Source organism: Cottoperca gobio, chromosome 7 (genome assembly GCF_900634415.1).
Source record: "Cottoperca gobio chromosome 7, fCotGob3.1, whole genome shotgun sequence".
Lineage (NCBI taxonomy): Eukaryota > Metazoa > Chordata > Actinopteri > Perciformes > Bovichtidae > Cottoperca > Cottoperca gobio.
In genome coordinates this window covers 18121413-18137889 of record NC_041361.1, presented here as the reverse complement: position 1 = coordinate 18137889, position 16477 = coordinate 18121413, and the positions used below count along the sequence as shown (strand labels likewise).

The 16477-nt window shown below is 41.7% G+C and overlaps 1 protein-coding gene across 1 annotated transcript in view; it reads right to left on the bottom strand.

Moving 5' to 3' along the window:
• The window catches only part of prex1 (phosphatidylinositol-3,4,5-trisphosphate-dependent Rac exchange factor 1), an 85193-nt gene that overhangs the window by 66401 nt on the left and 2315 nt on the right, over positions 1-16477 (bottom strand). The window lies entirely within an intron of this gene.

Sequence of the window (16477 nt, the reverse complement as noted above, 5' to 3'; positions counted from 1 at the left end):
AAACAGATCCTGTCACATTACTATGCATGAGCATAAACACCTTTGAGCAATAAACAGTCACATGGACACGTGCATACTTCAAAAAGCCTTTCATGGTGTGGTACAAAGATGTGTCACAGTTGTCTCACAGTCCCACAGAACTTTCTACTATATGACAAGACATGTTTTTCTTCACTGTCTTGTGACATGGGAAGCTCACTGTATGGATCTCCTGTAGTGGAAGCTAATGCACCTGAGCATTCAGCAGTAAAACAGAACACAGCGCCTACACACACCACTTCACCGAAGACGGCCATAATAGGCTCATGTCAATTTGAGCTTTGCGTGTGTGTGCAGTTTTGTCCATGTGAGTGTATGTGTGAACATGACTGCCAATCAGAATACTGACTTGGAGGAAAAAAAGGATGGTGAAGAGAGGGGAAGTGAATCTGCAAACAGATTCTTTTATTCTCTCTTCCCCAATTCTCCGTCTATCAGCCTCAGTCTGACAGGCTTAACCTGTCTCCGTCTGACTGTCTGCCTCATCTCCAGACGCCAATCCTGTCTTGAAAAGAAAGGGATAGAGGAAATATGAATCCCCAAACCACCAAATAAAACTCCACTCCTGTAGCTTTGTTCATCTGGAAGGCTCCTGCTGTTGTGTCTGCCTGCATTTCAACGCCTCGAGTCTGAAAATTGATAGCGTGCCACGTAGACGAATGGTGTTACATAAGAGGAAAAAAGACGCTGGTTTCAATGATATTTGTACAATGATTTTGAAATTCAAGTATTACTGCTCTTGCTCTAAACCTTTCAGCTGCGTCACTCCTGCCATTTAAAAGCTACAATGACGAAACTAGCAACACAATGATCTGTGCACACACTGCCTGGACACACATGTGAAAGTGTCAATGGTTCCAGTGGTATCTATCAACTTCTTTTCTTTGTTCAGGTTTTCAATCTGTGTCTTAGATTTTCAGTCTCAACGTCAATACAATGGCTGTATATACAATTTAATTTTTAGTGCTCACAGCATTGGAAAGTGACAAAGGTCCAACAGCTATGAGAGATATCCCTGTCGATACAATACCTGGGTTTCAACATGTGTTTTTCCCCTTTGTCACTGCTCAGTGTATCAGTGTTAAAGAAGTGATGTACAGATTAAAGATCAGGAAATATCTGATAAAAGAAGTGAGGAATTCTAGATGCTTTTTTGAGCCTACGTTTTAGACTGTACTAAAAAAAGTATTAAGATTTGATATCAAGTACAAATAAACTTAATTGGAAAAGAAATAGAAAACGTCTGGCTCTGTGTTCTCAGGTTTATCAAGAGCAACCCAACATGCTGACTAGATACAACTAGACGCAAGTAAGAAAATCTGTTTTTTTGTAGTTTGGTTGAACCGATCCTTGATGGAAAACCTTTGCATGCTCTTTACAGTCACACATAACATCAGCCAACTACATGTATTACTTACAGTAAGTCGCTTGCCTATAATGAAAGACTGACACTAGAGAGACTAATCACACATTTGCTCTTAAGATAGAACTCAGCCAACCAAGCAGCAGGCAGCAATCATATCATTTCCTCAGAGACCGAACACTTTGGGAGGATTGTCTCCAGTATTTTTTTCCGTCTTTACTGGCTCATGCGTAGGTTGTACCAAAATTGAAAGCAAAGGTCCTTAGCAGAGAGCTGCGACCTTGCTAATTAAGACCCGTATTAAAGGGAAGCAGTAGCTGTTGTGTTCTTGACTGGTTTAGGAAGGGAGCTGATTGTGCTTGAGGCGTACACTAATTAAATCTCCCATATGGCAACTTGTACCATGTCCACAGTGGAGGAGTCACTCATGTGAGAGATTGCTCCCTGGCAGAGAAGACAAGAAGAGGCAGGAAACAAGGCTTTTCCTTAGTCGCTCTCAGATGTGGGAGAGTAGGGTGACGGCGGGGCGGGTGAAGGAGAGAGCAAAGAAAAACAAAAAAGGGAAAGGGACTCTGGAGGGTAACAGAGGTAAGACCTGAAGTATCTGGACTTTGGAGTCATTTCTTATTGACATCTACCATCCAGGCAGGATTCACTCTTTCAACAAAATGTGCCACACAGATGTGGTGACACGGAGATCAGCAGGGAGGAAGGCGGGAAGGAGCAACAAAGAGATCTTTTCAGTTCAGGTCTCGCCCACAACACGGCCATTCTCACCCAGGGTTGTATTGGCTGTCTTCATTGTTCCATCACAAAGCACACCGGTTTATTTGGAGAGAAAATTGGAGGCTTTCTCTGCCTTCAGTAGACAACAGAACAGAGCATAAACTGGGCATAAACAGCAAGCATGTTTATGTTTATGGTTCACTCAAACTCTGGATTTCTACAGTCTGGACTGTAATATTTTGAGAACGTGATCAGAATCAAAACCAGGAAATGTCCCCAAAAGTAGGTATTTTCTAACTAAAATGGAATGAGTGTCCGTCTCTCTGTCCTTCAAGTTTGTACATGACAATTTTGTAATGCTGAGGACCCAAGGAAGTCCAGTGTCAAGTGTGTCAAGTTATTTAGATGAGCTGTTCTCGAGAAAGCTGCAAGTAGCAATACCCGAGGCCAAGCAGTGGGCCGCACGGGCACTGCACCAGTGGGTATAATTGGAACGCTGTTGACATTTGATGGAAAGCAGTTCACTGTGCTTGGAAAGCCAAGCATCATTATTATGCAAAATGCAGATGGAGAGAGTTTCATATTCAGCTATTTCTTGTGTACTTAAGTAATGTCATAATGAGCAGAAGGTACACAGCCTAAAATCTGATTTGCTTTGGTTTCCTCCACAGCCTTGATCTGTAACTCAGCAAGACGACAGGTTACCAATACTCAGACAAGTTACGTGTAATTCCATGTTACTTTGTTCCGATTCGCTTGATAATTTGGCATGAAATCAAATGCAAAAGCAAACCAGAGTGGATATTTCAACCTCAGATAACCCTCGGCAGATTACAAGTCATGCTTAATTTGCATGGAGAGGACAATACCTCAGAGCATTGCACACACAAACTGACATTAAGATATGAGATAATTATTCAAAGAGCCATCCTTTCCACAGTACGAAGCTAAGCCAGTTGTTTTTGGAAAAAAATCAATCATGAAAGGTAAACACAGTACTCATGACGAACACTGTAACTCTACTCTACCCACTGGGAACATGGTGAGCTCATTACTTCTTAATCAACATGCAGAGGGGCAGCAGGATGCGGATGATCTCAGGTGACCCGTCTGCCTCTTTCCTGACATGGGCACATCGTCATCAGTGAGCCCAAGGTGTGTAATCACGTTAAGTGGAGGCTCACACTTCGATGAATAATATGTAGTCTACATGAAAGGTGAATAACAATAACTCTGCCAATGTTGGTTAAGATGGATGGATTTATCTTTCCGTGGGAAATCTGATTCAGCCACAGGTCAGCTATTGACCCACACTGGCTGTGAATTTGTGGATGTGGATGAACTAGGAGATGATTTGAAAGCCCAAAACCTAAACATAGTGATGACATCAATCAATGTGTTCATAATATTTGGTCAGATGAGACACAAATACATTTTTTGATACCGTTGGATTCATAATAATGAGTCAGAGGCTGCACAGAGGGGGCTCAGCTGCTGCACGGAGCACAACAGAGATATTGCACACGATGGTCTCTTGCCACAGGGGTGATGGGTTGTTGTTAGGGGAAACTGCTCATGATGCAATCCCCCGGGAGACTACACAACCACGGAGCTTCTTGATAGACCACAAAGTAGTTCTCAAGTACGACACTGGTGCAGAATTATACCACTAATATTTCAGTATGGTAAAGCCATGGAAGTCCAACAAAAAGGAAGTAGTCGAAAGTCATTCTGAAAACATCCAATTCACATGTTCCAAAATATAACAAAATGTTATAATTATTCAAATGGATTTTTGTAGCCGTGAGTAGTTTATACGTTATTTCTGAAATATAAAAGCATAATTTGAACATTTTGACAAATTATTCAATGGTCAATCATTTTTCCTCAGCTTCAGGGGATAAAATGTACTTATTTTACTTTTGCTTCATCTACTTTTTTAAGTGTTTCATTGAAACAATGTATAGATAAAGTCGTGTTCTAACTGTTGCAGTCTCTTGTCCCTTGGCGAAGAAGCAAAAACATTTTCACATTCAAACTTGTGTATTTTTCTAATTGAACAAAACCATTTGTACACTATTAAATCCTGACAGCAATAAGCGAGTTTAAGCAAAATGTCATCATCTATTGGCTTGGTATCTTTTTGTCAGAGTAGTGAAGTATGACAGGCTGGTGAAACAGTGTTAATTGTATGTAAATGGTCTAAGATCTACAAATGTTTAAACTACTTATTTACTACAGAAGCCAAACAGAAGCAGGTCATGGCCTCAAGTATGCAGTTGGATATCTTCATACCGGGAATAGGAGAAACATTTAACAGGCTGATTGATTCAATTCAAACTGCAAATTCCAATCCCAGAAAGTTCCCAGAAACCAGCCTGTGTGCTTTGTAGAGCATGTTAGCTTTTTGTTGGCATTTTCACAACCCCACACCCCTTCCTCCGCCCTCATTTACAAACTGTTGCACAAGGGTGTTTTCACACTTGGACCAACAAGAGGTTTTTCTGGACTTGACGGCGTTCGGCCCAAGAAAAAGTTTACTCAAGTGAGAAACCTCCTGCCTAAATCATGTGGAGTTCAGAAAAGTGCTCTTGGGTCCACAAAAAATGTGAAAGCCAACAGTCTTATGGCCGATCACTATAGTAAATTAACCCCTGTGGTGTGAATGAATGCAAAGTGCATCTCACAAAAACACTGGTGGAGTCTGGTGGAGGTCTGCACTGAGCCTGGTCACACAAGAATTGTGTTGTGCCTCATTAGAAGATGCTACTTGGTGCACAAGGTGCATTATCTATCCACACTTGATTGTCGTGCCAAAGCAGACATCACTCTTCTTCCCAAATTTCTGAAGAAACTAGCCAGGGTCTGTACTCAAGTAGACAGAGTAAGAAACTGCCCTCACATCAGTTTACATAAAAGCTGTCAAACGTGAAACTTGCTGAATGGGCACGTGAGAAAGTTAAAGGGAGGTTGAGGGATCCCACCAAACTGTCCGTCTTACTGCAACCATTTATGTGCGAGAAAAAAGTGAAGACAGGTTAAAAAAACCCAAACTGCAACAGAAGAAGTGCACATGCACGCCTCCGTCATTGTGTTTGTGGCACGCAAACAGGAAGTTAAAACAGAACAACCACACTGAACAAAAACGAACAGTGTTTTAGAGACAACCGAATCATTGAAAAGAATTGCGTTTCTTTTGAAGGAGATAGGCAGTGGTTCAGCTCAGGGGGGTCGGGGGGGAGGAAAATAAACAGTCTGCAGAATGAAGCAGTGCAGCTCGACACAAAAGCAGCAGATGTTTTTTCGGAACAGGAAGTGTGGCTTTTGTGCAAAGGAAGTATATGACATGTTTGAATGGCCACTATAATCAACTGTGTTCTAAGTAAAGTCTGACAGTTTTGTGCATGCATGCAACCAAACTGTGACAAATAAATCACATTGTGCTCTATATACACTTCAAAAGATTTAAATTATGGACTTTATCCTTAACTTGAGGTACAACAGCCACACTATAATGAGACTATGTTGATGTTTGAAGGCGCCGACGATGACAATGAATAGTGGAGGATAATGCTACTTACTGCTATAGATTGAAAGGAATGGACATAAATGCAGAACCACCGTCTTCATTATTTACACATGCAATCTTCACCCATCATAGTACTTGGCAGGCTGAAAAGAAAAAGTCAGATGAGGCACCAGGCGTTGTCTCATATGACCAACAGCCAAAAGGGTCAGATTTGGGTTGGGGGGTTTGCTAAATGTTGAGGTTTATTAGAGCGAGGAGGGGCCAGACAGTAAGGTGTGAAGATACAGATGGACCATATGCTGGTGTTCGCTCCACTGGGCAGTGAGTAAGAGGCCTGCTGCCTTCACGTCTGCCTTGTCTGCTTCTGAACAGAGCCTTCTACCTGCCGCTGAGCCAACTACGCAACATGACCCAACAATAGCTTCACATCTTTGAGTCAAGGTCTAAAAGCCTTTGACTAGTCTGGCATTCATAGAGTTCACAAAAATACAAATACACACCACCGTAAAGTTAACAAGAATAAATCTAGGGCTGTAGCTAACAATTATTTTCATTATCGATTAATCTGACGATTATTTTCTTGATTAATCGTTTGGTCAATAAAATGTCAGAAAATTGTGGAAAATGTCCATCCCAGTTTCTCAAAGTCCAAGGTGATGTGTCTAAATGTTTCGTCAGTCCAAAGATATTCACTTTAATGTGATATAAACGAGAGGCTGAAAACAGCTGTTTCTGCCATTTTTACATGAAAAATTACTGTTAACGATTCATTTGTTGAGTAATTGTTGCAGCTCTTAACCAATAAAAGACATTACTTAACACAAGAAACTCTACACAGTCATAATTACAATGGGGAAATAACTAGAGAGAAGTAAGAAGCAGTCATATATGTCAAACTAGATGAAGTTGCGACATGGGAGTGAGTCAGGCGAGCAGTCAGGCACATAGGTTGGAAGCAGTTGGAGCTGCTGTCACGCTGCTGGCAGGGGATGTAGCCTCAAGGGTCCCTCAGAGTCAGGTGGGGAGGATCCATTTCATTTGAATGTTTACACTCTGCAAAGGTTATCCATATTAAACAGGAATTAATGGGGAAATTAATGTCTGTGAGAACATGGTCTCATGGCACCTTGACTGAGATTTTGGTAGAAATGGTGGCTTTGTACTGGATTTCATAACACAGGGGTGTTTTTAATATTTTAGGGAAGTGCCAAAAAAATATCTGTAGCTGTATTACAGAAGTACAAAAGAAACTAAAGAAATAATGAGGGTTAACTAGGGTTTTTTCTGGCATTTTAAGTCCACAACCTGGTATACGAAGATACAGAAATATTTGTATATTACTTTTTTTATTACTCGCTGGCCTTCAAAGAGGTTAATATTATAATTGGACTCAGATGAAACATCGACATATATGCCATGTATCACTGCCATTCACTTTAAATAAGTTCATTCATGTACATTAATCTCCATTTTATAAACATACTCTTGTGTAACCCGGACAAACAGAGAACTGCGATGAGACATTGAGCTGATGGATCATGTACTCACGTTGGTCACAAGAGCAAATGCCAATGTACATGTAACATATGGGAAATCAACAGCAAGGTGCCGCGATGGGTACACACATGTCTTTGATGGAACATTTTATAGAGCAGCTCATAATTGAAAAAGTCTGTTTATTAGTGGGCCAATTAGAGTGCAGCATACGAGGCACATCATTGCTTACATTTTTTAAATATCAAATTTCTTGGTCGTAGACTTCTCTCATTCTTGCAGCTTCTCCATAATGAGAATGAAGCTGGCGTTAATGGGGACAAAACAGGGCTTTTTACCGATTGCCCATGGCTACATCAGCATTCAGCAACAATGCTGGGCCATCTCACTTAATTCAGATATCTCACAAGAGACCCTGTATATCAAGCACAAGTTCAAACACTTGTCAGGGTTTTTCCAGCAGGCCCTGAGAGCCCCTTTTCAATTCGCTGCGGTTCCCACACCTACTGAAACAACCCTTAAACAGAATCACAGATCCACAGATTCTACTTTTCTATGAGAGTTCTCAGGTCACCAGCCTCGAACTCTCTCCCCCTCTGTATACAAGAGAAAACAACAACAAGCTAAAAACAATGCACCTATTAAGGGTCTCTCTTTTTGTGGAGAGGATTGGGGTGGCCAGCCACAAAAGGGGGACAGGGCCGTTTCGGAGAGGCAATGGGGGCCATTTTAGGGTCGACATGGCATGAAATTGAATAAATAAATGAAGAAATCCCTTCTTTGTGGCCTGAGCACTGTGGAGCCAGAGAATGGCCCGTGGCGTTGCCACAATGAGGGACCCCAGCAAACCTTAGCACATTACTTTTTTCTCTGAAGCCGTAATTCACATCTCTCCCCAACCCTCCAAAAACTCCCTCAGCTCGCCTTCAAGCGCCAACCAGTCCCTCGCTGTCTTCCAAGAGAAACCCCTTTTTGGCAGAGCCAATCACCAAAACACAAAGTCTTCTTTGAGTCTTGTCCAGTTTTTTTTTTCTACCACTCTCACTCACTTCCGCTTTGAAGGACTTTAAACTTCAGGGCTCTTTGAGTTGGGCGGAAACTAAACACTACAGGGGGATGAGACAGAGTTTTTCGACCACAGAGAACAGACAGTCAGCACTGGACCAGAGACTTCCTGTTGAAGACTGCCTACTCATCAGCCCTCATCAGCTCTGTTGCCTTAATGAATGCATTATGCACATGATGAATATGTAACACAAACTTTCAGTAACACTTCTCTCAGCCTGGATCTGGCTTAGCAAGCCTTTCAGTCCATAAAAATTGTTCTTTCAAAGGCTGCTGCAGATATTAAAATCTTCTGAGAAAGTCTTGTTTTTAATTGGACAAGTAAAACTGAGGGGCAATTTTCACCATCTCATTTAGCTAGATGCTCCCGCTTTCACAGTGGCTGCACGTAATGTGTTATAAATATCCTTTATGATAGCTCCACTTTTTCAGATTGTTAAGCAGCTTGATACAAAATTATAAACTCCCTCTCAATTGTGTCACTGACTTCTATAAACACAAAAGACAGAAGCACACAACACTAGTTCTCACACACTCCCCATGTGATAATGAGAATGTAAATAGTGTGCTGGAAGACATGTCTAAATATGCGTTATCCCCATTTGTACACTGAATGTTAATAGTTAGACTTGCACATCTGCTTCAACCTGTGAATCTGTCAAAATGCGATCAATTTATCTATATTTGACATGTTTATTTATATCAACTACCACTGCAATGACATATTCTCTTCACAGGTCAAGTTCAGCTTCCATCTCAGCTTAATAATAACCTAATTTCTTCTCTACCAAGTGCTTGACAGGTTTGTCTGTGGGTCCTTTTTTCTAAGTGGCTTTCCTGTTGAGGGATGACATGTGGTGATCAGGAGAGAACATCATGGACCAGATTGCAGAGGCCATCTGGACGGGAGTTTTTTGGTGCCGACAGACGTAGGGAATCACAGACTGGATCAGAGTGTGGCGAGTGTGGTGTTGAGTGAGCCATCAGAGACATGTGGAGCTTCGGACAGACCAAAGACCGGCTGCAGAAAAGGATGCAGCACAGCTGATCGTTTAAGCTATACTCAGTTAGCGATTTCCTACATATTCAGAACAAAATGTATTTGCTGTCATATATGTAACATAACCAAGCAAAAACCAAAGTGAGAATGCCACGCCTGACTTTCAGCTGGGCAGACATAAACAGTGTCATGAAAATGGTGGTAAAGAACCAAATTAGTGTCCCTTACCACACAATAATGGTCATTTGGCAAAGCAGGGGGGAAGATCATAGAGAACACCCACTAGATCTGACTCAAACAGTATTTACCAACTCGATCTACAGACAGCAGCTAGTTAAAGCCCTCGCTGTCTGAAAAAGTTTTAGTCACTGATGCAACTGACCTACATTGTAGCTCAACTTCTCAGTTTGGCAGCCACTAAGCATTTGTGTTTCCACTTCTGAAAGCTTCTAGGATCGTTTTGACTCACAATATTTCATCTGAGTACAAACGGAAGTACAGCGGAGAGATAACAGAGTGTGGAATTTAAATTGTTAAACTGAATCTCATGTGATCATACGATGAAACGACACTACGGTCAGGCTCCATTCACTCACATGTTGTTGTTGTTTCTGTCACACATCTATCCTGTAAAGGGGTCATGTACATCGCAGCTGGAGGCAATAAAATCCCCCAAAACTGGCTGTGGTAATAATTCATCGTGTCAAAACGTAGCACCATTTCCTAAAATGTTTCCTGTCAGCATGTGAGAAACCAAATCGTCACGGGAACAGCTCAAGCATGTATGACTCAAGCCTTTCATCATGACATGTTAGTTGGCAAAAATGTCATCACATTTGAACAAATGCCAAAGTAAAAGCCCTTCAGCAACAAGGTCCAAGAATTTGTCAGCAGCTGTCGTGAAGAGTTATAACAACATAGCCAGCAGCCTCTTTAACTCGTGGGGTTAAATAACATAAACAGGCGAAGCTCCCAAGTCATTTGTAAAGTTAAAATCGTTTATCTTAGAGCTAATGTTCGAGCTAAGGGTAAGAAAATGACAGCATAAGCCTTCCTTGTTTCTAACTGTGTGAATGTCCTCTGTTCAGTATTGTGTGGCAATTAGCTCGAAAAGTTAAATCCAACAGTGTTCCTTCTTTCATGCATCTTCCCACCACCTTCGCATCGTTCCACCACTCACTCAGGCTGCCACACGCAGTGCGCTCTAGTAATTCTTACGCTGTACGAGGCATCATTAGATACACTTTTCATTCAGTTTTGTCACAACACGTACACAAACAGTCTGTCAGGAGGAGTGAGAATGCTACTTTAAGACTGGCATTAAGAAAAAAACTAATTATTGGTCAGAAAGGAGCACGATTCATAGCGGCATCTCCCACCCGAGCACATATCTTACATAAGTAAGATCCTAGAGTCAACTCGCTCCACTCTGGATAACAGGACGCCCATTTTATTTAGAGGAAAACATTTCAAATGAGATAGTTTGGACGATGATGAAATTTTCATGTCGCAATTATCCTGGCCAAAATAATTATGACTCACAATATTATCCCGATAATCATCCAGATTCCCTTAAAACTCCTAATATGGCACTAAAACATACTGGAATCCCTTTAACTTACATTGTGTTAGGAAACAAACGTTTCTATTGCATTACAAATAGTACACGCATCTTTTTTTTGTTGTGAACATTCATAAATGTTAAATAAATGCATAAACAATTTAAAAAAGCAACATTGTGAGAGTCTGTTTGTTTTTTCTTCCTGTATTGTTTTTATAAATCAGGCTCTGTTTCACACCTCTCTGGATATTCACGATTATCCAGACGATGGAAATCCACCACGATCAACTTTTTGTGAGTGTTTTTAGAGCTGAAAGGTATAACCACTTAAATTGATTAGTTGTCAACTATTACAGCAATTGTTTTTTGAGAAATTTAATTAAATATTTTCTGGTTTATTTAGTCCTCTATAAACAATTTTCTGACATTTTATAGGACAAACAACTAATTGATTTATTACTAATCGAGTCCACATAGGTATAGTATTACCATTACTTGCGTTTGAGAAAGTGCTTTTGTACCATGGAACGAGAGACAAGCTTAGGACTGTGTTGGGCAGTGTGTGATGTGTGTGTGACTCTCCTTCTTTGTCCCATTGTGTCGTGTGAGCAGCTTCCTGGCTGGACGGCATACAGGCACTTTACTCTGACCCTCCCTGATCGGCCAAAGCTTCAACAGTCCTGTAATCTAACCCAGGCATTATCAAACATCTTTGCCATATTCTCCACATTTAAGAAGCTTTCCGTCAATTTGTTCCATGGTCGTTTTGTTGTTCAGCATTTTTTCCTATGAGGCAAATGACCTCTGACCCTGAAAGAAGCCACACATCTGGTTGCATTTGTGAAAGCAAACAAACATTGTAAGCCTGCTGCCACAGTTCTTAACCAAAAAGGGAGCTCCCGAGGGAAAGTCTGTGCCAAGTCATTCCGCAGGTATCCATCCATCCTATTCATTCACCCCTTCAAGTGTGTTCTCAAAAACATGCCGCCCAGTCTCCACGCGGAGAAAGTACGTGTCCCAACTTTGTCCGGGTCATGATCCTCAAGGGGACATTGGAGATCTCGTGTTGCCGCGCTTTTACGACTCAGGCCAGGTCACCCACTGTATCGTATATCAGCCTGTTGACAAGCACTTCACAGAGCTTCTCACGTGCACAATGGTCGAGTCTCTTCTTTGGTGTTTGCTCCATTCATTAAAAAAATCCCTGTTAACGAAAGAGTGCGTCGAAAAAGTCTCTCTGCTCTGCATTCCTGGCATTGTGGTGATCTGATATTTGACACAGTAAAAGCAGTAACCTGATATAACACTGATGACTTCTGGTTCACCTCCACACACTTCAGATTCTACAGCACACACTCCTGAATAGATTCACGTCTTTGATTGCATAACATAGAACTACTCAAATAGAAACATTGAATCCATTAAATACTTATTGTAACCAATGGGATGTCAGTGTTCACATCTTTCCATACTGATCATGTAAAATGACTTTCCTCCTATATGCCATTTCACAGCTGTAAGAATCTAAAAACATCTCTTGTGGAGGGAAGAAGGGGTGTTTTTTATTTTTTACATTATGCCTCCGGGTGTTACAGTGGTTTAGACTTGTTAACTTGAATTCTTAAAATTCCTGCTGCAGTCTTATGCCTCAAAGAAATGGCTTATCAACACACATGACTAAAAAAAGCACAGAGATTAAGTTGGAAACTGGCATTTACCCCCATTTATGTAGCACGCTGCATTGTAATGAGTTAGTCTGGCACTGAAACTGTGGCAAAAGCTGCACTGCAAGGTACCAATTGTCCAGCGCGAGATGGAAGGGTGCACAGCGGCAAGATAAAACAGTTGTGTGTGCGTTGACCTCAGTTTAAGGTAGTGCAGCGGGTCTTCAAACGTCTCGGCCAACGGGCACTGGTTTGGAAACAAATGGCCTACAAAACAAGTCGTTTTCAACTCTGTCCAAAGCCTGTAGATCTAGCACGACTAATCAAATAGGATGGTACAATATTTTTAAACCAAAAATGTTTAGTTTTTCACTTTTGCTTCATTCGAACACCAGCATATCTGTCACTTCAGCATGAAGGTTTAACCGGACATGAGACCCTGCATCCCATCTCTTAAGTCTTACTAAGCAGCAGAATTCAAAGCACAGTAATAATAAAAACAAACTCACAAAACCCCAGCAGTAACTGTTCTACCTGCTTTTAGGACTCTACAGGCTGTTTTTCCCCTTCACTCTTGCTATATGTGACGTGTGCCTGTGTTTGTACGACTTCAGTGGTGCTGAGGTTGCAGTGAACTGAAACCATAGCGTTGTGGCCAAGATGAGAGTTAGAATCTGAAGTTATTTATACCCCCCGAGCCCAGAGAAACTTCATGCTGGTCTTTCCCACCAAGTGGGGAGGGCTGAAGAGATGGAGCAGAGAGGGGGGGAAAGAAAAGAAATAGAAAGGAAAGAGGTAGACACAGGCTCAAGTTTGGAGAGGAAGCTCAAGGCTGGCTTCCTGCACGTCTGTCTTCCTGGGCACCAGGTCGGATAATGCGTTTGTATGCATGTACACAAGTCATCCTGTTTGCTCAGGCAGCCTTGTCAACAGTAACTACAGATGGACGTATAGAAAAGTAACAGCAGAAGAAGAGGTGTGAAAAAAAAACTGCAGCTGTAAAGTGTACGTGCAGTCACACCAAAGCAAAATATCATTAACCACACAAACACACATCAGTATTGGACATGTTATCTGACTTGTGTGTGGCCCAAAGTAAGAGTCACAGAGGGCAGGACTTCCAGATGTTTCCTATTATCCCGTAGCACTGACGAGACCTTCCTGGTCACCCTACGCTAAGTCTCACACTTCTCAGAATCAAGAGAGGAAGGTCAGAAGCTGACTTTTTTTATTGGCCACATGATTCCACTGTTGTTTTAACTGAGACATTGGTCAGTGTGGTCAAACAATAAAAAAGACATCAGCTTTTAAAGCGGCATTTTTATGGTGATGAAGGAAAATCCCTCACATCTAGCGGGTGTGACGCCACTGACCATAGATAGGCTACACTTTGGAGGATCATGACAGGGGAAATCCAGTTGCCTGGATTAAATCAACAAAGAGCTGCCCTCAAGAAAAGCCCCACTAATCTATGGCACTGAGAAATGATCAATTCAGACACAAACGAGGGAATTTGCTGCAACATAAGTTCTGCAGTTATCGCCGTAAACTTGGAATTGAAAAGGAACCAGCTTGTTTAAATGAGACTGCTTCCTCTCTACCTCAAAGAGCCAATAGATTTAGAGATTTGCAGTGTTACCACTGAGCAAAATGAATCCTCTAATCCCTCCTTTCACACCCCCAACCCCCTTCTCACCTCTTCTCCTCCCACCATCCCTACAAGCTTCCCTGCAGTACATTGGATGATCTCGTTGGCGCTGGTAATCGCCAGGGGATGAGTGACATGCAGAATGGCTGAGATGCCAAAGCCGGATAACCATCTTTTTTTTGTGTGTCATTTGTAATCATTGCGATTTAAAAGTGATTCTGTACAGGTGCTAAAGATCCAGGAGGTTGTGGAAGAGCACAAAGGGAGGTGGGAAATAAAGCAGTGATAAGACAGAGCGTGACGTGGGCATTTAACCGTGAGCTGTCATTCAATTCAATGCCACTGTTCAATTTCTATCCTGGACATAAAGGAAAAACCCCAGTGAGGATGAGGAAAAGAGAACCGTCAGGTGGCAACAGATAAGAGAGAAGCTGAGGGGGTCTATAAAACATCTAGATACTGAAACACGTAGCTGTGATCATGTATTTTTACATTTTAAATATAGACATGTCCAGATATGTCCAGCGTGACAGCAGAAACTGTTTCAGTCTTCTAGACCTCAGTGTGTCACACTGTGGTGTCTGTTCCACAGAATCAAAACTTTACAGTCTGCACTGATGTTCAACATACAGGCCAGGGACATCAGGAGAATAGAAAGCATCGCGACCTCAAACCATGTTGTGTTTTCAGTCATAGGTGCGGTTCACTATTCTTGACTGGGGAAAACACCTTTCTCCGTCTAGCTCCTACGCTATCGTCCCTATCCCCGTCCCCCCTATCCCCGCCCCCATGTACATGTATAACCCGCAGAAGATACGTTAGTACATCAAACATTCTCTGTGAGCTGTCAACAGGCATTCTGGGAAATGTAGGAGCTGTCTAACTGAACTAGAGGAGGCAGTTGAGAAAAAGCAGACACTCATATACAGTATGTAAAAACCACAACCTTAAATAAGTCTTGGTAACTAGTACTACATCTATCCATTTGTCATAATCCATTCATCTGCCGATTATTTTTGAGATTAATCGATTAATAGTTTAATAGTTTGGCATAAAATCTCAGAAAATAGTGAAAAATGTCCATCCCAGTTTCTCAAAGTCCAAGCTGATGTATTTAAATGTCTTCAGTCCAAAACCCAAAGATATTCAGTTGATACGATATAAAAGAGAGCAATATCCATATTTGAGAGGATGGAAATAACATATTCTCCCACTTTACTTTACCGATTAATCGCTCATCAAAACAGTTGGTGATTAGTTTTCTCGATCAGCTAACTAACATCTCTATTAGAACAAACTAATAACTGCTTCGCAAACAATCTGATTCTACTCTATAACCACTCTCACTTTTGATTCCCCATCACTGCTTAGCCTCTTAACACTGAGGGCCTATGCATCCTCAACCCACCTACCCCCCACCCTGAACCACTATATCTTTATTGAAACCATATGTTCTGAGATCCCACAGCCAGACTTCCCTTATCAACACCACAGTGAGCTGCATGGTGACAAAGCCTCGGCTCCCACTGAGGAAAGGGGAGCAGGCTTAGCTTGATTTGCAGAGGATTGGTGTCGGTGGAGCGGACGGATGATTCCGTTCCCTTGTCCATGTGCTCCTTTAGCAATCGAAGCGTCTGAGCCCCAGCGCCACAAAGTCCTCCATATGGAGATTCAGTGGTATTTGGAATGATCTCAATGTACACACAACCCTATCACATGTAGGGTACATTAATACAGAGCAGCATGCTTTGGCATTGGCATCAAGACTTGTTTACACAGTATGTGCCCATATGTGAAGATGACTAGTAATGAGGGCAATCTTATGCCTACAGAAACACTTGTTAGCAAGATGATACAAGAAAAACCACAACAATCTACCAATTGTGACATTACAGAGCAATGGCACATATCTGGCGTATGGTTTTTTTGTACTAAGAAAGGATGATTCATTGTTTTAAGTAATTGAGTGCCAGCAATAAGCATGAAACTGTTGAGTTAGTATTCCATCCTCAGTTTACCATGAATCCCAACAACAACAAAGCTATAGCCTTATCATAACAAGGAGAACTACAAAGGGCACTGAGCGCAGACCTCCGACAAGGCCGTTCCCATAAGTGAAAAATTATTTGTGTGACCGCCCTGCTCCAAAATGTGATGGCTTCTTCCTTGGCCCACGCTACACATTTTCTTTAAAATCGAGCCAGTATTTTTTCTGTAATCCAGCTAACAAACAGAACCGAAAACATAACTTCCTTGGAGGAGGTAAATACGGACTACATCCTGACACTCCATGTCAATGCAGCCTTGCAAAAACACAGGTGATAACAGAATTTCTCTCAAGCCTAACTCCCCTCTGGCTACACACCGTATGGCTTAAATCAGGACATG